The sequence below is a fragment of the Ovis aries genome, chromosome 2 (genome assembly GCF_016772045.2).
Source record: "Ovis aries strain OAR_USU_Benz2616 breed Rambouillet chromosome 2, ARS-UI_Ramb_v3.0, whole genome shotgun sequence".
NCBI lineage: Eukaryota > Metazoa > Chordata > Mammalia > Artiodactyla > Bovidae > Ovis > Ovis aries.
This window is the reverse complement of record NC_056055.1, coordinates 95,514,469-95,539,808: the sequence shown is the minus strand read 5'-3', so window position 1 is coordinate 95,539,808 and position 25,340 is coordinate 95,514,469. Positions and strand designations below refer to the sequence as shown.

Here is a 25,340-nt window from a genome sequence, read left to right as displayed (position 1 = left end):
TCTATGATGGGGGCGCAACAATTGTTTAATAAATTGTTGCTATCAAGACATTACAAAACACATATATAAATAGATTTATAAGGAACAAGTGTGGATAGTTGGATATGACAAATTGTTAAATATTGAAAATGACTAGTGGAGAAAAACCATCTGAAAAAAATGGTAGCAGCTGAGTAATGAGTGTTCTGATTAACATATTCTACAAATCTATCAATACTATGGCTCCGCATGTCCTTGTTATTCTCTAAAATTAATAATGACAGATACCAAGACCCTATTAATATTTTAATAGTCTAATAGGTCCAGACAAAGCAGAGAAGAATGCAAATCTGTGGTCAGGGTTGCCGGGCAATCTCGAGAGTCTGCCAGGTAGGAGAGCTAAGTCCTCGTAAAGCTTTCTTGACTTCTCTCTTGGTTCATTCTCATCTCAGGACCTGGTTTCAGAAAATGTACTCATTTTGAACAGAAGGATGTGTTAGTACAAGGCAAAACCCGCAGAATATTTAGCAATCCTTTTGCCCACAATGTATTTTAAGAAATACTGATCATGTCAGTATGTATCCTTACATGCTCTGTCATCTGTAAACTCGGTGAACTCTTACAAAGAATATACATACATAGGTTTGAAGAAATAGGTTTTCTCTGATTCTAGCACTAGAAATCTCCTTGTTCTCATCATCTCCAAATTCATCTTTAGTAGAAATGATAAAATGTGATAAACTATTGAGAGATACTTGAAAGTATAAAATTGAATGAAACAAGAAGTATCTTTTCTTTCCTTCCTCCTTAATAAGTATATTTTAAAATGTTATTGAATAATAAGTGTAAAGTACCCATGGTGGTGCCCAGCACAAAGGAAGTACACATTTAGCAGTGTTGGTTTTCTGCTCTTTTTTGCTTCCAAGTGGTCCATTTCCCCAGGAACTTTCGCTTCACCTTCCTGTGTGGCCTGCATTGTATTTTGCAACTCTCATAAAATTTTCCTTGGAGTAGACTTTGGATTATAGGCTATATTGAAAGTTCCCCCTTGTAATCATATGTCTGTATAATTTGATGCCCACTGATGTCGTTCTTTAGAGAAGGAGGGTCTACCTATTGAGGGTTATCAACACTGGATGGTTTTGAAGCATCATTTGTTGAAAGTTGTACAGGTCCACAAAGGAGAAACCAAATATTTCTCAGTTGGAATTTCTATTCTAAATGCTGCAATGGATCTCAAGGGGGAGAGTAAAGGTGAGGGTGGAGGGAAGCCAGAAGAAAAGGGGCCAGATTCCAGAAAAAAAAAGAGAATAAAGAAGTTTTTGCCAGGAAGCCAAAATCTGCCTGCGCACCCAAGGACTCACACCCCGAGATATAGGTTTGGTGGCAGCTGCTGAAATCTGTCCAAGACCAGAATTAAATCTGTTCTTGGAGTCTTCTTATACTTCAGCTGGCCATGACTCACTTTGAATCACCTGATTATACTTAGGGCTCAGAGACAAGAAATGCGTTCTTCTCTCTCCCTTTCTTTTATATTTCCTTACAACTTAAAAAGAGGTTGGCTTTTACTTTGGTCCTGACTCTGCTGCCAGTTTTCCTGACTGATTTTTCTCACTACCCAACTCTGACTCCTGTATATGCTTACTGTATTTTCTGGTCATTTTCACAGTTTCGGTCCTTATCTCCTTTCACTAAGTTACTGTGTCAGGCCACCTTCTTTGTCCTTGCCTTTTTTAAAAAAATTATTTGGCAGCTCTGGGTCTTAGCTGTGGCATGTATGATCTTTAGTTGAGGCAGGTGGAATCTAGTTCTCCGACCAGGGATCGAACCCAAGCCCCCTGCACTTGGAATTCAGAGTCTTAGCTACTGGACCACCAGGGAAATCCCTTGTCCCTGCCTTTTGACTTCATTCATTCATGCTCAGGGCCTCCTCCAGCAACACCTGCAATGAAGTTTTCTCTTCCCTCTCTCCCTTCTCAGGTCTAATGACCTCTGCCTTCCTTGTTTCCACAGCACAGTGAGCATTACAGCCTGGCCCTGCAGGATTATGCTTCTATGCATGCGTGCTTGCCTTCTTCACTGGACTGTCAGTTCCTCGGCGACAAGGTCTGTGCCATTCATTCTTGTATGCCGGCTACCTAGTAGGTGCTGATGGAAATTTTGCTGAACAAACATTCAATACAGTCTCTTTGGTTTCATGCAACAAAATAATCTGAAGTTAGCAGGAAGTTTTTGACATGTAGGATATTAATGAAGAGAATAAGTGCTTGTATTTTATTGTTTGTTGGAGACATGGAAAGCTATGTATGTTTAATAAATATGGGAAAGAAGATTGACTTGGTGAGGTTATGGTACAAACCATCCTGGAGACTGGCCTGATGAGGTACAATAAGGGCACTGGTCTCGGGTTCATAAGCCAGCATCCTAGCCATAGCTTTGCCAGAGAATCTTGCCATTGTCTCCTGAGGCTTCCCTTTCCTGGACGTAATTTTCTCATCTTGTATAGTGGAGAGATAGGATGAGGCACTTTTCTAAGAATTCCAGGTCATTTAAGCCCTGAAACTCTGTAATCTATCATCATAATCAAAGTTAGGGACTGCTTGTTAGTGCCAAGAAGTCCCACCTCTCTAGCCCCATATAGAGGCAGTTAAACATTTCTTGCACCTTATTCAGACTTGGGGTCCTCTAGGTACTTTTTCTTTATTCCCTCCTTTCCTTCTCCTTCCTCTAGAACTACAGTTTGGCCTGGAAGCTGCAGGGTAGTCTGAATGTGCTGCTACATGGTTCTCCTGATGCTCCTGTAGGTAGACTTTCTTACCTCATGGCCTCCTTTGCCTCATTATACTAGCCCCTCGGACAAGCTTTGGCCCCTCTCCAGCTCCAGATAAAATTTTAAAACCTCCTTGAATTTTGCCCTACCTTCATTAAAAAGAAATTTGTTTTAATGATTTTTTTTTGTCATACCTCGTCATGCAGGTTCTTGGTTCTCCAACAAGGGCTTGAAGCCGCAGCCCTGGCAGTGGAAGTGATGAGTGTTAATCACTGTGCTTCCAGGCGAGTCCCTGTCTTCATTTTTTGTGTAAAAGCCACACCACCATGAAAATCTGTGGCCATGCATCCTCAGCCCCCTTCCCTTTCTCCTTTTTGTTTACAGACCTCTCCTCCAAATGTCAAGAACTCTGGCATGTTTTTATTATGACAGTAGTAGTAAGCATTATTTACAGAATGTTTACTAAACAATAGTAGTAAATACTGTTTATAGCATGTTTACTATATGCCAGGTATTATGGTAGATACTTGCTTGCATCTCTAATCCTTGTAGCATCCCTAAAGAAAGTGTGTGTGTGTGCGTGTGTGTGTGTGTGCATATGTGCATGTGTGTACACGAGTGCGTGTGTGTGTGTGTGTGTGTGTGTGTGTGTGTGTGCATGCGCTCAGTCATGTCCACCTCTTTGCAACCTCCTGGCCTATATCCCCTGCCAGGCTCCTCTGTCCATGGGATTCTCCAGGCAAGAATACTGGAGTGGGTTGTGACGCCCTTTTCCAGGGGATCTTCCTGACCCAGGGATTGAACCCACATCTGATTTTCCCTGCGTTGGCAGGCGGATTCATTATCACTAGCGCCACCTGGGATTTAGTAAAGAGCAGTTATTTCATATCAGTTTCAGCGATGAGAAAACTGATTCTCAGATAATCCGAATTGTCCATATTGTCTAACTCCAAAGCCAGTGCTGTCTCCACTGCAGCAGGTTCCATTTCAGCATATGCAGCTCCATGTCCACTTTCTTGTTCTTTTGTTCGTGTCAGTCTTTTGTTTCAGAAACAATATTATATCACTGGAAAGAAAAACATTTCATCCCTTTATGACATATCAACTTGATATTTTGTTTTTCTTTTACACTTGTCTCTTCTTTGTTTATATTCACACATATTTGAAAGAGTTGTGATTGTAATGTGGATGTAGTCCTTATTCTAAAAATAATAATTCCATAACCATTTTCTTTGTTGCTCACTTCTGTATTGTCATCCTAATGGCTGCCTAATTTTCATCAGATTGGTTTATCATAGATTAAACTTCTTTTTTCTCCTATAGAACATTTAGATTATTTCCATTTTGTACTGCACTAAACTATGTTGTAATGATACTTAAGTACTTTTTTGATCAGTGATAATGCATTGGCTTTTAAAACCTTTTTTTGTCATGAAAAACTGTGAAATATTCATAAGAGACCAGAAAGGACCTGCATCTACCAACCCCACTGCTTCAACAGGAATCAACATTTTGCCCATCTTGTTTAATCTACTCCCCAACTTTTTTCTTGAGAACATTAAAGAAAATTTCATTTGTAAGCTTATCATTTCACTTGTAAATACTTCAGGATAGATTTATAACTGATAAAGACTTTTCCCTAATGTCATCTAATACTCAGTCTAGTTTAAACTTCCCTGGTTATCACAAGTGACTTTTAATATTTGGTTTGTGTACATTAGGAGCCAAATATGGTCTACAAGTTGCAACTGGTTATTGCATCTTTAAAGTTTTTATTCATTCTAAATAGTATACACATATTTTTTAATGGTATCAACTTATTAGAGAAACTATGTGAGAAGTCCTATAGAGTGTCCCACATTCTGAGGTTGAGTTGTTCTTATGGTTCGTTTAATTTGTTTCTCTATCTACTACCGAAGTCTCTTGGTATCCAAAAGTTGTTGGTTCCAGCCCTCCCCACAGATATCAGCACCCATGAATGTTCTAGTCCCTTATATAAGAAGGCATAGTATTTGCATATAACCTATGCATACCCTCTCTTACACTTTAAGTTTTCTCTAGATTACTTGTCATACCTAATGCAATGTCAATGCTATATAAATAGTTTCCAGCCATGGAAAATTTAAGTTTTATTTCTTGGAATTACCTGGAAAAAATGTTTTCCCGTCAGCAGTTGCTAAAATCCACAGATGGGGAGCGTGCAGATTTGGAGGGCTGACAGTATACTGTTTTGAACTGGTATTTAGATGTTGAGAGCCTAATAAGACTGACTCAATCTTTAAGAAAGACTGCTTTGCAAATAAGGTCCTTTTCAATTTGAGGTCAAACTTAGCATACTTCTCAGAACATTTTGTTGGATCATAAGCTTCTTTTCTATCTTGTTCTGTTAGAAAGCCTCTTGTACAGGCAGTTTGTTGAAGTGAAATGCACCTTTTATATCACCTGCAGGGAACTAGAGCCCTGCTAATCTTAGCTTATTCTGCCCTGGGTATTGGATCCAGTGTTAGCATTAACCAATTTCATTTTAGCCCCTTCAACCTTGGTAGAAAACTAGGAGTTACCTGAAATAGTTTTGAAAGTTGTTAGAAGCCGAAGAAAAACCTGGATTTGAAAGAGGAGTAGTTGAGAGATGGCTCAGTGGTGAAGAATCTGCCTGCAGTGCAAGAGACGCAAGTTTGATCCCTGGGTTGTGAAGATCCCCTGGAGAAGGCGATGGCCACCTGTTCCAGGCTTCTGGCCTGGGAAATCCCATGGACAGACAAGCCTGGTGGGCTACAGTCCATGGGGTCACAAAGAGTCAGACACGACTGAGCACGCACCTATCCAATTAAGAAATGACGAAGGATGGTTCAGTTTTTGACAATGAATGTTCCATTCACAGGTTAAGTTCAAGGAGATTGGGCTAGGCCATCATAATGATGCCTTTGCAGGTTAGACAAGGCCTTAGACACACACCTGTTTTTCTGCTTCTGTACTCTGAGCTTAGGTGGTTTAAACGAATTTTCTTTCCTTTAGAGTGTGACTGTTGAATGTCATCATAAAATAGTAAGTTCTTACGAGTCTAATTCCGGTATCCTGAATCCCTGGGTGCAATGAGGAAGCCATGTCTAGAGCAGCGGAGTGCGGCACGCCCCTGTCTCGCAGTAGTGGTTTAGATGTGGGCTTTGAGGCAGCTCTTCAGGGCCACGTGATACCTACTGTCCCACCAAACAGAGCAAAGGGATGTCCAGGAATTGGGAGAAGAAAAGCAATTCTCCTTCCTCTCTGGTCCCAGCAACCTGCAGCACATATGCGGCTTTCCCTTCAGGTCACGAGGCAAAGTCAGATCTCCTGCATCCCGGTTTGCCTGACTGTTCCAACCCACTTCATCTTCACACTCTACACACTCATACTCCATAGGTGAAACCCAGCGTTCCTGGGCAAGAAGACACGCGTTCCCACTGCAGCCTTCTCTGCTGGATTACCCACAACTGAAAAGGCGAGGTTCAGGTACTATTACATTTTTCACCCGTGTGCCAGAGGCAGTTATGCTCTTGTGTTAATGGGAACAGGGGTGGAAAAGCTCATGACAATAGCTTCAGCGAGAGGAGGACTGTGAAGCATTTTATTTAACAGGGTGACTTTTCTTTGGGGACTAAATTCAAGTATCTGAATTTTTTTAATCTTATAGGACAGGTTACGGAATGGCTACTTTGTATTTTAACTTTGAACTATAAGTTTCCTCATTCTTTCAGCTTCTAGGTGCTCATTTGTTTTCTTTATTACCATTGGGTGGTATTGGCAACCTCACTGGAAGGAGTCAGAAATTGCAACTCTGAAAATGGAAAAAAAATAAAAAGACTCAACATTAGATTGTTTCATCCTATATATTTCTGTTTAAAATTATATTCAGCAACTTGTTCTTTTCCCAGTTTAAACTTAAAGTGTTAAACATTTTTCCTCTTTATATATCTTAAGAAATGGTTTTGGTGTGTATTCAATATTACTGAGAATCCTCGTTACTCTTCTGTTTTGCTTTTTTTTTCATAATTGTCCCCAGGTATGCGGCCATCTAGTCAAGGCTATGGTTTTTTCTGTGGTCATGTATGGATGTGAGAGTTGGGCTGTGAAGAAGGCTGAGTGCCGAAGAATTGATGCTTTCGAACTGTGGTGTTGGAGAAGACTCTTGTGAGTCCCTTGGACTGCAAGGAGATCCAACCAGTCCATTCTGAAGGAGATCAGTCCTGGGTGTTCTTTGGAAGGACTGATGCTGAAGCTGAAACTCCAATACTTTGGCCACCTCATGGGAAGAGCTGACTCATTGGAAAAGACTCTGATGCTGGGAGGGATTGGGGGCAGGAGGAGAAGGGGACGACCGAGGATGAGATGGCTGGATGGCATCACTGACTCGATGGATGCGAGTCTGAGTGAACTCGGGGAGAGCGTGATGGACAGGGAGGCCTGGCGTGCTGCGATTCATGGGGTCGCAAAGAGTCGGACAGGACTGAGTGACTGAACTGAACTGAACTGAACTGATGCATCTTTGGCCACAGTAAGCAGTTTTTTCTTTTTCTTATTTAAACCTTCTGCTATTTAGAGGCTTTTAAATTGCCCCTGGGGCAAACTGCACTATTTGCCTCATTTGTTCTTTGATCATATGACTCATTACTCTTTTGATAATCCTATAGTGTGTGTGCAGCAAGTGTACAGGTGATATACGTGCAGGACGTTGTGTGAATATGAGTAATGTGCATGCAATCGAATATTGAACTCCCCTAAATGAGACGAAAGATCAGTGTCTGACTTCTTTTGGTTTTGAATAAGTCGTGTAAGGAATAGAAATGAAGTTGAAAGGACGATGTTGCTTCAGGCTGTCGTTTATACAAATAACTAATTTAAAAGATCTCTTTCAGGGACTTCCCTGGCGGTCCAGCGGTTACGACTTCGCCTTCCAATGCAGGAGAGCTAAGATCCCACAGGCCTCATGACCAAAAAACCGAAACATAAAACAGAAACAATATTGTAACAAATTCAATAAAGACTTTAAAAGTGGTCCACATTAAAAAAAAAATCTTCAAAAAGGTTTCTTTCAATATTATGACCTAGTATTTCTAAGAGTAGTAAGACCTAAACTAGTAGGTGGTGTATTTTACAAGGTTAGCCAGTAATTGGGCTTCCCTGGTGGCTCAGCTGATAAAAAATCTGCCTGCAATGTAGGAGACCCAGGTTTGATCCCTGGATCAGGAAGATCCTCTGGAGAAGGGAATGCAACCTACTCCAGTATTCTTGCCTGGATAATCCCACGGACAGAGGAGCCTAGTGTGCTGCAGTCCATGGGGTCGCAAAGAGTCGGACATGACTGAGTGATTGAACAACAGCAGCCAGTAATTAGTTCAGCATACTCAAAAGTCAGGAACTAATGTATGAGATTCTGTGCTGAGTGGAAGGCAACAGTATCCTGGCTAAGATCAACCTTAGAACTTTATAGCTAAAGGAGAACCTAAGAAATCCTACTGTTTCATTCTCTTCCCTTGTAACTGAAGCTCTTGAGTTTTTCTTGGATCACCTGGTTACTTAGTTGTGAACCTAGTTAAGTTTTTCCCGCAATTGTGGTGCTTTGTTTAGTCAACACTGGAGTAGGAATGACCTTAAGAGCTATTACCTTTCTTTTGCATTTTTTAAGCCTTTCTATTATGAATTATTTCTCATTTTTACACTAAATGTTACTTTGATGTTCAACATTGTAACTTATTATTCTTTGGGAAATACTGGACAAATTACGATGCCAACTACGAATCCTTTTCTGACCACTCTAAAACTGTAAAATCAGTGACTAACTCCATCATGCTGTTTTCCCTGAGTGTTCATAAGCGTCTAAAATATATATGTTCACCAATGGAGGGAGGACAAAAATGAGTCAAGTAGCAAATTAAGAATGTTGTTAATCATTTCCAAAGTCAATGACCAATCTTTCACCCCTGAAGCTCCCAGAGGGAAAATGTAAATAAGGCCGCACCTAAAATGGAGAATCAGTTTCTGACGTGAGACCTGGTGTGAATTTAATTCTTTGCTAGAAAAGGAAAGTATTCCTTGCATTCCTCCTCTCTGCAGTTATCTGAATTTTGTCTTTTCCTTTAAGTGTCTTCCATTTATTTAATTCTTTTGTTTGTTTTTCAAACCACTATTGAGGTATTGACATACAAGAAGCTACACACATTTATGTATATAACTTGAAGAGTCTGGAAATGAGTATATACGTGTGAAACCATCACTATGATCTGGGCCTTAAACCTACCATCACCTCCAAAAATTTTCTGCTGCTCTCTTTACTTTTTTAAAGATATATTTAATTCTTATCTCCTGACACTACATTTGAAAAGGATCTTTCTGCAATCCATGGACACCATTTGCTTTCTGTTTTATAGTGTTAATTTGCCGTATCCTAGGCATTCCCTGTATGTGTTACCTAGCAATGATTGGTCTACATTCATTTCCTTCTGTTGCATAAGTAGTTCTGACTTTTAAGCAAATTAAGGAGTAAATGTCTGCATATATGGATGAAGCTAAAATGAAAAGAATCTTAACTATCAGACATGAATCAAATATGCTATACAGACTAATCCATTATTTGAGTATATCTGAGACAGCATGAATTAATCTTTACCGTGTTTATTCTTTAAAAAAATCAACAGTTAAAAATTGCATATCTTATTATTAAAAATGGTTTTGGAGCTGAGATGTAATCTCCTAAATGAAGGAATAAAAATAAGAGCAGGATGATCCAGCTAACCATTTTTCTTCCTAAAACTTGAAATAAATGGAGATAAGAAATGTTAGACATCTTTAAATAAATCAGAGGTCTTATGACATTTCTAATATTTTATTAACAAAATTTTGATTTGATTTATCTATTTAAAATAACTAGCAAGGTATTCTCTAAGTGCTGAAACATAAATTACCAACACGAAACCTTGATTTATGTTAATGGTGGATCATATGTGAGGCATGCCAAGTTATCACAGACTTTGCAATATTCCTTTAGTCGGGGGATGGAATCACAGAAAAGTCGTGAAGAAAGTGCTGCCTTAGGCTCCGTCTGTTGATATATAGAAGATGGCTGTCTTCTAAGAAATGATATAAACTTGACGCCGTGAACTTTCACTTTTATTCCAGACACCTCCAGGTTTTAGTGAAATCTGCTCGACAGTTCTGAGTGCCTCTGTGTCTCTGTGATGAATCAGAAACATTCAGACCTCTGAGAAGGATGGCACAGAAGCATTTAAAAAGATCCTGCATAGGTAAATATTGAATCTGTCTGATTGCTTACAGAATGTTAAGATTTGCATATTTCTCCTCCGTTTCTGTCACCTTTTAGACCTTTTATGACACTCACTGGCAATCCCCAATTCTGTGACAATTCAAAAGATGTCTTCTGTATCCTATATCTGGGCTGTTAAGCATCGCTAGAGAAAAATCACATGGGTTGGCAAATTGGCTCAAGTACACATTTTTATTTCCCAACATTTGTTTTTCTCATGCACCATCTCTTTGTTTGGACTTCCCTGTTGGCTTAGTGGTAAAGAATCTGCCTGCCGATGCAGGAGAAGTGGGTTTGATCCCTGGGTTGGGAAGATTCCCTGGGAAAGAAAATGGCAACCTACTCCAGTATTCTTGTCTGTGAAATCCCAATAATAGAGGAGCCTGGCAGGCTTAGCTACCATGGAGTTGCTACGAGTTGAATATGATTTAGTGACTATGTTCTTTGTATGGCCGTCTGTTTCCAATTCTTAAGGTCTCACCTTCAATGTAACTGCCTCAGAGAATCTTTCCTGATCTTTCTACCAAAGTGAGTTCCCACTCATCTTGGGCCTGTTCATTTATTTCATGATACTTTGTACCCTTTATAATTCTTTATTTAGTGTTTGCCTGACTTTTTGTTTGTCTCCACAGTTAATTTCTTGTGTGTAGGGACCTCATCTATTTTATTCATTACAGTGGTACAGTGCTTCCTGGCACACAGCAGGCACTCAGGAATAATATTTGTACAAAGAAAATATAAGGTTGCTTATAAAAAAGCATTTCATGATTTTAAAAAGATAGTTTGAAAAGCATTGTTTTAAATGATTGTGACCATAAGCCCAAGAGATAGCTTTACAGATGTCACAAGTTGCATATACCTTTCAAGTCAACATCTTCAGTTCAGTTCAGTTGCTCAGTCGTGTCCAACTCTTTGTGACCCCATGAATTGCAGCACGCCAGGCCTCCCTCAGTTCAGTTCAGTTCAGTTCAGTTGCTCAGTCGTGTCTGACTCTTCACGACCCCATGAATCGCAGCACTCCAGGCCTCCCTGTCCATCACCATCTGGTTAAATATTTAAACAGATTCTTGGGCTCTGAATTCAGAACACATAAGCTCTTGCTAGGGCTTCCCAGGTGGCTCAGTGGTAAAGAACCCACCTGACAATGCACGGGACTCGAGAGACTCTGGTTCTATCCCTGGGTGGGGAAGATTCCCCTGGAGAAGGGAATTGCAACCGACTCCAGTATTCTTGCCAGAATAATCCTATGGACAGAGGATCCTGGTGGGCTACAGTCCATGCAGCCACAAAGAGTTGGACACGATCAAGCACAGCACACAGCACAGCACACAGCAGCTGCTGAGTCTTTCTGTCAGAGGTTGTCACCTTCCCTCTGTGTGCAGATGTGCACAGGCTGTTGCTGTTGACACATGTGATGTGGACACACCCAGTTGTGTGTCGTTTCCAGAGCCCCAGCTGTTCATGCACGTCTTTCTTCTCCACTTGAGAAACCACATTGGGAATGACTGAGTGTGAATATAAGGCTATTAGAAGGATTATCTTGAATCTGCTCTAAAGTTGTTAAGGAGCACATGATAAACCAGTGATAATTTTGGAGTTTGAAAAAAAATAATGATGAATGACTTGCTGTACCTCTCACAAGTAATCAAGATACAACAATGTGATTTTTAAATTGGGACCACTTTTGATATCTTACTATTTATGAAGTAAACAAAGGACTTTATTCAGATTCCATGTTTTTTCCATTTGTATCCCTTTTATGTTCCAGGATCCAATCTGCTGAGATACCATATTTCATTTAGCATAATGTATTTTAATAATGGGTAAGATATAAAAGCAAGAGGGAAAGTATTTTACCCATATTCAGATATCACTGCTGTAAATATCTTGATATATCCTTTTCCTGACACACCTGCATAAACACACACCACATCCATTTTAGGATCAGGTTGCACACCTATTTTTGTACCCTGTTTTTACCATTTAACAAATCATAAAGATGTCTATTTTATTAAATTAGTATTTGAAATATGTTTGATGTGTACATAGTTTTTATCACGTGAATGTGTGCACAGTTGCTTAGTTGTGTCCCACTCTTCAAGGCCCCATGGACGGTGCCCACCAGGCTCCTCTGTCCATGAGATTCTGCAGGAAAAAATAGTAGAGTGGGTTGTCGCTTCCTACTCCAGGGGATCTTTCTGACCCAGGGATCAAACCCGTGTCTCCCGTGTCCTGCATTGGCATGCGAATTCTTTACCACTAGGACCACCTAAGAAACCCATTATATGGGTATAGTTTGTTAACATTACCAAATTATTAAAATTTTTTAAATAGAAGAAAGTTGGGATGTAACATTATATCATTACCAGATGATCAAATGCTTGCTTCCACTTTTCCTCTTACAAATGACACTGTGATGATTTCCAGTGCACTGGAGTTCTAGGCAGTTTTTGTATTTCTGCAGGCTGATTATGAGGAAGAATATATAAAGTGAAAATCTGTGGAACTTCCCCTTTTATTATGTTTTTAAATTCAAGAACTGAAACCTCTAAGTTGAAGATGAAATACCCCTCTGCTCTAGTAGACTTACCTCCCTGAGGAAAAGAAAGTATCACGAGGTCTCTGGCTTTAACCCAAGCCCGTGTCACTGAAATTATTAGCGGTATTTCCAGAAACCATGTAAAAATGCAGCTTCAATCCTCAGCTTTTCATAAGTGGTCAGAGTTCCAGTGAGTTCACAGGAAGACTATTACAGCCCCATTATCTTTGCTTTGTGGCCAAGAGTGGCATTGGTTGGGCATTTCCTGTTCTTATGGTTAACCGTTTTTAATTTTAGGATTTTGCTACTTTTTTGTCACTGAGGAGTCAGATTCATTACAAAGCAACAGACATCAACACTGGGGAAAAAGATCCTCTGGTTGTCCTTGCCCTCAAGAACAGAAAATTTATCTCTTCCCAGGACACTAAGTCTTGTAGGGACAAACTCCTGAGATGGCTGTTTTGGCCTTGAGAGCATCCAGGAAACATTTTGGGACCCCCGGCTCCTGAAGCCGCCAGCTACAGTGGCTTGGCTAGTCACTTGGAGCTCAGTTCATGTTGGGTCTTACTACTGCCAGGGAACAGAGCATGGATAATGGAAAAAGTGAAGCTAGTCAGGACTGGGCTCAAATCCTAGTAGGCAGGACTCAATCCTTATTAGGGACTCCTGCTTTAAGCAAGTAAGTGAACCACTCTGAACCTGAGCTTTCTCAGCTGCAAGCATCAGATGGCTGCACAGGCAGTTGTAGGATTTGATTCAGATGTGAGAATCTCTGGCACAGTGCCCGGCCTACAGCATGCCATCACTTGTGCCAAAGTGTGTTAAATGAAGGGATGGATGAAGCATTCACAGAGCCAGCTGAATGCCCTGTTTTTAAAATAGGGATGTGGCCATTTGTGATAGAAAGTGTAAGAAATATTAGTGGAAGTGTTAGTCACTCAGTCGTGTCCGACTCTTTGTGATCCCAAGGACTTTAAGCCTGCTAGGCTCCTCTGTCCATGGAAGTCTCCAGGCAAGAATTCTGGAGTCGATAGCCATTCCCTTCTCCAGGGGATCTTTGTGGCAGGAATTGAACATGGGTCTCCTGCATTGCAGGCAGATTCTTTACCATCTGAGCCACCAGGGAAGTCCAAGAAATATCGGTGCAATGAGTTAAATGTCAAATTCATTTCTTTCCGAGGGTGGAAGATAACATACACCTGTTACCATAGAAGGAATTTACTGACAGGACACTCAGGTTCTGAAATCTGAAGTTAAGACTAGCTATCTTGGGATGGGTTGGAGCCAGGCAATGTCAGCGACCTAAGAAGCAGGAAATTATGGATCTTTTTTCTAGCATACTGATGTCTGTAATTCTTGTCTTTAGTGACCTGCCATCGGATGGACCAACTCTAGCCAGGAAGGCAGAGTCACGTGGTCCAGGCATGATACAGGGGGCTCCTCCTCTGTAGCAGGGGCAATTCTCAGGATAAGGGACTAGTAAACTACACATATTTAGAGTGCACAAATTGATACATTTTCTCTATCAAGGAAACAATCACCATGAGGAAAATAATGAATATGTCCATCATCCTGGAACATTTCCTTTTTCCTTTGTGTTCCTCCCCTCCATTCTCCTCCCAAGGCTTTCTCCCTGGCCCAAGGCAATCACTGGTTTGCCTCTGTCACTACAGATTAATTTGCACTTTGTAGAAATACAATATGTAAATCCTGTATGTGGGATCATACAGGGCTTCCCAGGTGGTGCTAGTGGTCAAGCACATGCCTGCTAATACAGGATACATAAGAAGCACAGGTCGGGAAGATCCCCTGGAGAAGGACATGGCAACACACTCCAGTATTCTTGCCCGGAGAATCACATGGACAGAGGAGCCTGGCGGGCTATGGTCCTTAGGGTTGCAGAGTTGGACACGACTGAAATGACTTAGCGTGCACAGGATCATATAACACACATTGTTTCTTGTCTGATTTCTTTCACTCAGCATAATTATTTTGAGCTTTGGCATATTGTAAGCAGGTATCAGTACTTCTTTCCTTTTTGACAATGTTCCATCGTATGGCTATGCCACAGTTTGTTTATCCATTTACTTGCTTATGGACATTTGGGTTGTTTTTAGTTTTGGCTTGTTACCAATAAGGGTGCTATGAAAATTCACACAGAAATCATTAGACACATGTTTTCATTTCTCTTGGGTAAAACCCTCTTTTTGGAAAGGCTGGGTCATATTGTAGGTGCATATTTAACTTTTCTAGAAATTGCCCAGCAATTTTCCAAAGTGGTTCTACCATTTTGCATTCTTACCAGCAATGCATGAGAGTTCCAGATGTTCCGTGTTCTCACCTACTCTTGGTACATACCCAGAATTCATTTTAAAGAAAATTCTCAAGAATTAATGCTAAGATAACCAACAACCCAAGTTTTTAAAAAATGTGTAAAAATTTTTGACAGACGATTTGCCAAAGAAGATATAGTTCTTGGAGAAATTAGTGATTAGAGAAATAAAAACTGAAACCATACAGACATGCTTATTTAAATGGCAAATGTTAGAAAGGAGCTTAACTTTTACATTAGTGTGATATCCATTTTGTAGATAAGAAAACCGAGACTCAGGGAATTATGCAACTTGACCAAGTTAACCAGTGGTGGAATTAGAATTTGAACCCAGATATGCTAATCCCTGCTTAAAGCTGATGCAATTCAAACAATAGTCCTTTGAAGAAAACTTCAAAAGTCAAGGTTGGAAACAGGGGAACTCACTTCTTACCAAGTTTCCATTTCTTCTCCTGATGAGACAGCCTGTTGTGGTCAGCGGATGTTATGGAACTTCAAGTTTGGGCATCTGTTCTGCCTGAAGGATAAAATTTACACATTCCCAACATCCAGCTTTGTCTACACGCCTCTTGAGAGAAGTAGTCAAAGAATGGCATGCCCATCAAAACTTCATCAATCCAACAAAGACATAGGCTTGCTGAACCATGATGATTAACACTGAGTTTTCTGGGTCAGAGAAATGTGAGTTTGAGTCACAGATCTGGTATTTCTTAACAATGTGATCCTGGACAATTTATTAAACATGTTGAGTTTGATTTCTTCATTTATGAACTAGGAATGATACTGACCTGATGATGTTTTAAGGATTAGAGGAGCTGGTATACATAGGTTCCCACAATATCCTGCAATTAATAATTCTCAAAACACTGTTACCATATCACAATAAGAACGCATAAGCACACTAAGAACAGGTGTGTTAAGCTTCTCACTCACTGCAAAGCCTAAATAAAACACTAATTCAGCACTACCTCACGTCTTGCATCCCTGCAGGGACTTGCTCCTTTATTTAGAGAATGCTAATCCACCACCAGATGATTACATTAATTCTATAAGGAGCCTTAATTCTATGAGGATTCTTAAGAAGTCAGTGAAATACTTTTCTCTTAGTCATCAGTGTTAGACAGAGTTTTTGGAGGGCTTATCTATGGCTGCTCTTGAATACTAGGCAGAGTGTCTGCGTGGAGTTTTTAGAGTTCAATTATAAGATATACAGGGGTCACATGGCATAAAGAAATCAAAGAAAATGTAATCAAGAGCTGTATGCCACACTGTTACCCATGCTAAGATAACCAAAGCCCAGCTTCAGTTCTGTGTGGCTTAAAAACTTTATCAGGCATGCACACTCCTTCCTTCATCCTTTACTAGCCCTAACTCCACCAGTGCTTTTTCCAGCCCCTGGACATGCTACTTTAGCTACCAATGAAGTGCTTTCCTCTGTCCTACTGATTTTTTTTTTTTTTTAATACAATCGATGTTTTCAGTTAGTACTTGGGGACTACAGTGAAGCTTCCTCTAAGCACTTGGATGTAAGATGATGAGGAGAGACAAGCCAGTTTCTCTCTGGATGCCTCCAGCAACTTTCTCTCAGGTTGTCCAGTAATGAGCTGGCCTGGCAGAGAGAGCCAGAAGTTGTACTGGTTAGCGCCAGTGCTGAATTGCAAACTTCCCAGAGGATGGACATAGAGAAAAGAATGTTTTCTCACACTGGCAAGGCTGTGCCTCGTGTTCAGAGCAACAAGGGTGGGTGATCTCAGTCACGTCCCAGCTGTAAATGTATGAGGTGGCTGGGAACCAGGGGTTTTCTGTCTCTCCGGGAGTGCAGTTTAAATCATCTCCAGTTGTGTCCACTTACACAGGAGAGACAGCTTAAGCCATGTGATGGTGGGACACTAGCTTCTTGAACCCAAATGGTGACAGTTTCCTCTGTATGTCACTGTAGTGTTTGACCCTAGATCTTTTGCAACAGAATAATAATACTTTTTTTTTCATAAGTTGATTTAAACACAAGCATGTAACACTCAAAAGAGAAGATACTGAAATTCAACTCCAAGGCCTGTAAGATGTGACCATAACTCACCTATTTAATCATTTTATTCCCTTTTAAAAATTATGGTAAAATACACATAACATAAAACTTTTCATTTTTACTATTTTTGAGTGTGCGGTTCCAGGGTATTAAGTATATTCATACTGTACAACCATTACCATCATCCATCTCCAGAGTTCTCTTCATCATGCAAAACTGAAATTCTTTACCCATTAAATAGTAATTCCACATGACCCCCACCGCACTGGCAGCCCCTGATTCTACTTTGTGTATCTTTGAATTTGACTAACTCTAGGCACCTCATACAAGTGAAATCACATGGTATTTGCCCTTTTCCCTTGTTCATTCTTAAGGTGCTTTCACAGAGGTTACCCAGTCACTATCTAGAACCTTTGGCAAGGAAATTCTTGGGACTGGGTAAATCCCATTGTATATCTTAATGATATTAAGCAATCCCAAAGAAAGGCAATGCCAAAAAATGTTAAAACTACCACACAATTACACTCATCTCACACGCTAGCTAAGGAATGCTCAAAATTCTCCAAGCCAGGCTTCAACAGTACGTGAATCCTGAACTTCTGGATGTTCAAGCTGGGTTTAGAAAAGGCAGAGGAACTAGAGATCAAATTACCTACATCTGCTGGATCATCGAAAAGCAAGGGAGTTCCAGAAAAACATCTACTTCTGCTTTATTGACTACACCAAAGCTTTTGACTGTGTGGATCACAACAGACTGTGGGAAATTCTTCAAGAGATGGGACTACCAGACCACCTTATCTGCCTCCTGAGAAATCTGTATGCAGATCAAGAAGCAATAGTTGGAACTGGACATGGAACAACAAACTGGTTCTGAATAGGGGAAAGGAGTACGTCAAGGTTGTATATTGTCAGCCTACTTATATAACTTATATGCAGACTACATCATGCGAAATGCTTGGCTGGATGAAGCACAAGCTGGAATCAAGATTGCCAGGAGAAATATCAATAACCTCAGATATACAGATGACACCACCCTTATGGCAGAAAGCAAAGAAAAACTAAAGAGCCTCTTGATGAAAGTGAAAGAGGAGAGTGAAAAAGTTGGCTTAAAACTCAACATTCAGAAAGATCATGGCATCTGATCCCATCACTTCATGGCAAATAGATGGAGAACCAATGGAAAGAGTGAGAGACTTTATTTTGGGGGCTCCAAGATCACTGCAGATGGTGACTGCAGCCATGAAATTAAAAGACGCTTACTCCTTGGAAGAAAAGTTATGACCAACCTAGATAACATATTCAAAAGCAGACACATTACTTTGCCGACTAAGGTCCATCTAGTCAAGGCTATGGTTTTTCCAGTAGTCATGTATGGATGTGAGAGTTGGACTATAAAGAAAGCTGAGCGCCAAAGAATTGATGCTTCTGAACTGTGGTGTTGGAGAAGACTCTTGAGAGTTCTTGGACTGCAAGAAGATCCAATCAGTCTATCCAAAGGAAATCAGTTCTGAATATCCATTGGAAGGACTGATGTTGAAGCTGAAACTCCAATACTTTGGCCATCTGATACAAAGGACTGACTCCTTGAAAAAGAACAGAGGATATGGTTGGATGGCATCACCAACTCAATGGACATGAGTTTGAGCAACCTTCAGGAGTTGCTGATGGACAGGGAAGCCTGGCATGCTGCAGTCCATGGGGTCACAAAGAGTCAGACACAACTGAGCGGCTGAACTGAACTGATTAAGCATGTGTATTGCTGAATTTCTTCTGACCCCAGGTTTACAAAGCAACCATCTGATCACAACATGTCTTTCTACAGTGGTATCATGAAGCTGTCTCCCAAACATTTAGCCCACCCTGTTAACACTGTGTAGATTGAACTGTAGATTGGCCATCTCTTAGCTCTAGAGGTTGACTGTAAACCTATTTTCATAAAGCCACATTCTTTGCCATAGCAATTGATTTGGGGACAAGAACTGATCTAGGCCTAAACCAATGCTCTACCTATAGTGACTAGTTCATGGACAGGTACTTGTCCAATTTATTCAAATCGAAGTAAAGTTTAGGACCTTTATTTGGTGGTTGGGCGAAATGACGCCATCATTCTTTTACTGAAGTTGAATAGAAAAATGTGTATCATCTTAATGCTGCTGAGAGCCATGGGAAGGAGCAGTCCTAGGAAGGTGCCAATATGATTGGAAATAGAGCCTATATATTGAAAAAAGTTTAATTCTTGGTGATAACCTTGTTGGATCAAGCCTTACCTGAAATACTTCCAAACTCAGACCTTTTGGTTTATATGAGTGAATAAATTCTCTTCATTGTTTCACCCAATTTGAGATGGATTTCTATTGCTTGCTTTTAAGTACATTCTAATGGCTTCTCATAGAGATCTGTGAACAGAATCAGACAACAGTTAAACAGACTCTGTGCATTCTCTTTGATACTAATTTCTCTTTATGAAAAAATACACTTGTATTCTGGTTTTACACAGTAGTTTCTTAAGCTTGTTTAATATATGGATTCATTCTCAGGATCCTGACAAAATTTACTTTTTGTCACTGTCTTACTAGGAGCCATGGTCCACTTTCAAGATAGTGAATATCATTCTGCAGAGGCATCTTGGAAAAAGATCTTAGTGACCACGCATGGTCTGCCTTGAAAGCACTCCTTGACCTTGAGTTTCTGTTTCATTTGTTTAAATTTCTGTCAGTTCAGATCAGTTCAGCTGCTCAGTCATGTCCAGCTCTTTGTAACACCGTGGACAGCAGCATGCCAGGCTTCCCTGTCCATCACCAACTCCTGGAACTTACTCAAACTCATGTCCATTGAGTCAGTGATGCCATCCAACCATCTCATCCTCTGTCATCCCCTTCTCCTCCTGCTTTCAATCTTTCCCAGCATCAGGGGCTTTTCTAGTGAGTCAGTTCTTCACATCAGGTGGCCAAAGTATTGGAGTTTCAGCTTCAGCATCAGTCCTTCCAGTGAATATTCAGAACTGATTTCCTTTGGATAGAGTGATTGGATCTTCTTGTAGTGCAAGAGTCTCAAGAGTCTCAAGAATCTTCTCCAACACCACAGTTCAAAAGCATCAATTCTTGGGCACTCATCTTTCTTTAAAGTCCAACTCTCACATCCATACATGACCACTGAAAAAACAACAGCTTTGACTAGATGGACTTTTGTTGGCAAAGTAATGTCTCTGCTTTTTAATATGCTGTCTAGGTTGATCACAGCTTTCCATCCAAGGAGCAAGTGTCTTTTAGTTTCATGGCTGCAGTCACCATCTGCAGTGATTTTGGAGCCCCCAAAATAAAGTCTCTCACTCTTTCCATTGGTTCTCCATCTATTTGCCATGAAGTGATGGGACCAGACGCCATGATCTTAGTTTTCTGAATGTTGGGTTTTAAGTCAACTTTTTCACTCTCCTCTTTCACTTTCATCAAGAGGCTCTTTAGTTTTTCTTCGCTTTCTGCCATAAGGGTGGTGTCATCTGTATATCTGAGGTTATTGATATTTCTCCTGGCAATCTTGATTCCAGCTTGTGCTTCATCCAGCCCAGCGTTTTGCATGATGTACTCTGCATATAAGTTACATAAGCAGGGTGACAACATAGAGGTTTTAAATAAGCAAGTAGAGAAAAATGTTAAGATGAGCAGGAGTTAGGATCTAAGCCAAACAGGAGTGTTTCCTTAAATTGGGGCCAAAGTGTTAGCAGAAGCAGTTGTGTTTGGAAATTATTGCTGAGATAACTGGGATTCTTGAGGGAAAGTTCAGAAACCTTGAAGGTTACCTAATATTGAATACATGTATTGAAATTTCCACATCCCGCCAAAAAACAGTGACATGGGCCTAGTTTCTAACTGCGTGATGGTGACATGCACTGTGCCTGTTTTTCCCTGACATGGCATTTCTTTTCAGCTCTCTCTTTGGTGTGGTTGATAACTAACATGGATATTTGCTACCTGTCTACATTAAACTTATGTGTTCAGTTTATGTTGCTCAAGCCAGCAATGTACTCAGTCACACCACGCAACTAATGACTAATCTTTGTAAAGCAAAACAAGGACAATTTTACCTAAAAGAAAAATTTCTCTCCTTTTTTGTCCTGTTCCAGAAGATCGGTGAGATGGCTACAAGTTATGTGTTTGTACACTTGCAGAGCTCCCCGTATATAGTGTGAAGGACAAGGGAAAGAGGTAAAGAAGAAAAGATAGTGAGAGAACTCCTCCTTGTTGGCAAAATTGACATGACTGTTTTGCTGCTGTTTGTGTGATGGTTCCATTTACCTAGTAGCTTGTGGGCTTCCTGGTGAGCTTCTATCAAGGTTCTGCTCTGTGTAGAAAGGCTGATAAAAGGGCAAGTTCCAATGCATGGGGTGAAGTTGTCTCTCTTTCTTATAGAATTGAGTTGTAAAAGGAATCTTGAGATTTATCAGGGGTGTCATAACACCGGTGGCAGTCTCATGCAAGCATACAAGACTTCTTTTAAGGGACTCCTGTGAATATATCACACAGGGAACTGTTTTCTTACAGAAGTGCTAGAAAAGTCATCTTCAAAGAGATGAGGATATACACTGGCCTCTCTGCCTAGAATGACCCTTCCCTTGCTTGACCACCTGCAAAATCCTGATCATTGTCAAGCAAAGCACAAGTATCTTTGACCACTCTTTCCTCTGTCGAATTGTGCTCCTAGTATATCATTAGCTCTTAGTTTATTTGGTTCTTGCCTCTGTCATAACACCCTTTAGAGGAGAACAAACATCTGTTGACTTACTTTATGTCAGGAATTGGCTGTGTGCTTTAATGGTGACTCTTCATAACCGCCTGAGTATCATCTCCATGTTACAGATGGAGAAATGAGGTAATGTATGAAAAGTGGTTCGTATCTAGCATAAAAAACATGCAAAATAAATTATTAGAATTAATCAGTATTACATGTTTGCATATTGACCTAGTGTTCCTTTGAGATAAGGGGAGAGTGTACTTGTTTGTAGTCTGAGCACCTAACAGACTACTTGGAGCCTGTGTGTGTGCTCAGTCACCCAGGCGTGTCCAGCTTTTTGTGACCCCATGACTGTAGCCCACCAGGCTCCTCTGTCCATGGGATTTTCCAGGCAAGAATATTGGAGTGGGTTGCCATTTCCTCCTCCAGGGCCTCTTCCTGACCCAGGGAACAAACCCATGTCTCTTGCAACTCCTGCACTGGCAGACGGGTTCTGTACCACTGAGCTTCCTGGGAAGGTGCTTAATAAATCTTGGTGAAAGGTGTAATTGACCAGTTGATTTGAATCTTCCTAAGAGTTTAGAGTAGAGCAAAAGTGATTCAGATTAGATAGAAAAGAGGTCTTTGTAAGGTATTTGTCTAATTATAAAAATAATAGAAGTATGTTGAAGAAAATTAGGATAACACAAAAGAATATATACTTTTTACAGTCATATATCACTTGGAGACAATAATTTTCCTTCTTGTCTCTTTGTACATTTTTCTCTGATATCATAATATATATACAATTTTGTATGTTGCTTTTATACTATTCCAGTGTCATATTATTAATTATAATTATTAATAATTATAATTAATAATTAATAGTATTATCATATTATACTATTCCAGTATCATCACAAACATAAATTTAGTTTTAATAGGTGTATAGCTAAATATATTTGGTATATAAATTTACTTACACATTCCTTTCATATTGAAAATTTAGGATGTTTATAATTTTTTTTACCATAGTAAAAAACACTGTAATGAACATCTTTGGGCATATATAAGTTTCTGTGCACACCTTTGACAATAACTTTGGTATAGGCATTGGTACAAATTGAATTATTGGTCAAAGTGTATTAGTATTTTTAGACTCTTAGTACATATTACTAGCTTGTACCTGAGAAAGGTAATAGCAGTTAATTCACATACTAGCTATGTTGGAGCACACTCATGAACAATAATATTACCTGTTACATCTTTATGGATTTGATAGACTAAAAAAGACATTAAACCAGGCTCTAAAGGCTACTTAACTTCATCATTCTATTTATATGATGTAAATTAAATGAAAACAAAGAACTACAGGGAAAAACTTAGATCAGTGTCCGAAGATAAGGGAAGGGATTGATGGGAAAGGGGTCCAAGGGAACTTTTTAGGGATGATGGAAATGTTCTATCATTTGATTTTGATCATGGTTTCATGACTGTGTGTATTTGTCAAAACTCACTGAACTATAATCTTGAAAATGATGAATTTTACTATATGTAAATTATACTTCAGTAAATCTAACTTTTAAAAATTGGCATTGCCTGATTTTTTTTAAGTCACAATTCTTTTACTTTCCAGTGAAATTAAACAGCTTTATATTTATTAGTCATTTAATGGAGAATTAGTTTCACTGGAATTTTCTAGAGAACTGTGTTTAATCCCATTGCAGAATTGTCTACTGAGAGTTTTTCCTGTTAATTTGGGTGACCTTTTGATAGTGTTTGTCCTACTTGCTAAAAATAGGACTTTTCTAAAGTGCTTTTAACTTTATTTATGACTGCTTTATGTATTTACTTGATCCAGCCAAATTTACTGACATTACTTTCATGATTTCTTTAATTTTTTTTAACAGACCTTCCTGATAGAAACCTTGGAAACATCGACATGTTTCAGTACATTCTACTTCAGTCTCTCTTGGGAATTTACCAGTATGCTCTGGAACACTTTTCAGAATTAAAGAAGATAGCCTTTCTGTGCATCAGTGTGGTTGCTTGCCTTCCAAGATGCTTGCTGGGTTCATCCTCTCCTCCTTTCTCCTGCACCACCGTGCTGAGTGACTGGAGCCCGAGTCTATGGCCTGAGTCACCATTCCTTCCCCACAGTGGCAGCACGCATGCATGCGTGCTCAGTCATGTCCGAATTTTTGTGACCCCATGGACTGCAGCCCACCAGGCTTCTCTGTCCATGGAATTCTCCAGGCAAGAACACTGGAGTGGGAGGCCATTTACTTCTCCAGGGGAATCTTTCTGACTCAGTGATCGAACCTATATCTCCTGCATTGGATTCTTTACCTTTACCATCTGAGCCACCCAGGAAGCTCTCAGCGGCAATCACGCCCTGCAAAGTGATTTATAGCAATAGAAGTGAACTAAAATCTCAATCAATTGAGAACCTTATTTAACATTTCCCTCCACTCTCTAGTTTTTGAAAGTTCTGTTTTATCTTGATTTGCTACATAATGGGATTGAGGGAAAAGTATTCATAACTTGCACATTTCAACAAATAGCTGCTAATAGCTTACTTTATGTCTGGAGCATTGCTAGGTGCTAGACATACAAACGGAGAAGGCAACGGCACCCCACTCCAGTACTCTTGCCTGGAAAATCCCATGGACGGAGGAGCCTGGTAGGCTGCAGTCCACGGGGTCGCGAAGAGTCAGACACGACTGAGCGACTTCACTTTTACTCTTCACTTTCATGCATTGGAGAAGGAAATGGCAACCCACTCCAGTGTTCTTGCCTGGAGAATCCCAGGGACGAGGGAGCCTGGTGGGCTGCCGTCTATGGAGTCGCACAGAGTCGGACACAACTGAAGTGACTTAGTAGCAGCAGCAGCAGCAGCAGACGCACAAAGGTGAGTAAGCTAGGCTAAGTTCCTGACCTCATAGAACTTACAGACTAGTTATGTGGATAGACAATGAATAAGTATCAGACGATGCCATCAGATGATCGGGAATTATGGTATTATGTAAGGAACAAAGATGATTTTGTTCCCCTGCTGCAAGTGGGAATGTGGAGTGACTGCTCACTCCAAACTGAAACATTTTGTTTGGCTTTGAGCCTCCCATACATCTTCCCTTCTTGGAAGACTTCAGCAGAAGAAAAATGTTTGCAAACCAGTGCCCTATGGACTTATAAATAAATGTGAGAAGCTGAGTGAGTTGGGCGGAGCCAAGTTTCCTCATCTATAAACCACAGATAACGTTATCTGTCCTAGGGGTTGCTGTGAGGGTTAACAACTATAAATGTGAAAGAGGCACAAGAGGTAGTGGCTGAAGGCTCTGGGGACAGTCAGCTAGGTTTCTAGTTGCTCCGCTTACCAGCTGCGGCTGTTAGGTAAGTTCTTTAGCCTCTCTGTCTCAGCTTCTTCATGTAGAGGGTGGCGATGGCGATAGTGCCTGCCTCCTAGGATTGATTGGAGTATTAAATAAGAATATATATATATATATATATATATATATATATATATATATATATATATGGCTTTTAAAATGGGGCATGGTAAGTGATAAACCAAGTCTGGCTTCTATCCTTGTCATCATGTCATCATCACCACCATAGGCATCTTCTTGGGTCCTAACATAAGCAACAGTGAATCCTCATGCATAGTAACCAGGTAGCCAGATAACCTGG

General features: G+C 40.2%; 1 long non-coding RNA gene across 1 annotated transcript in view; it reads left to right on the top strand.

The window, feature by feature from the left end:
- Positions 1-25,340, top strand: part of LOC121818661 (uncharacterized) — a 346,398-nt gene that overhangs the window by 4,036 nt on the left and 317,022 nt on the right. Inside the window, exons 4-9 of the long non-coding RNA XR_006058681.2 lie at positions 1,993-2,085; positions 2,711-2,779; positions 2,956-6,238; positions 6,789-7,280; positions 9,902-10,026; positions 23,561-25,043. This is a non-coding gene — a long non-coding RNA (uncharacterized LOC121818661). The remainder of the gene's footprint in view (positions 1-1,992; positions 2,086-2,710; positions 2,780-2,955; positions 6,239-6,788; positions 7,281-9,901; positions 10,027-23,560; positions 25,044-25,340) is intronic.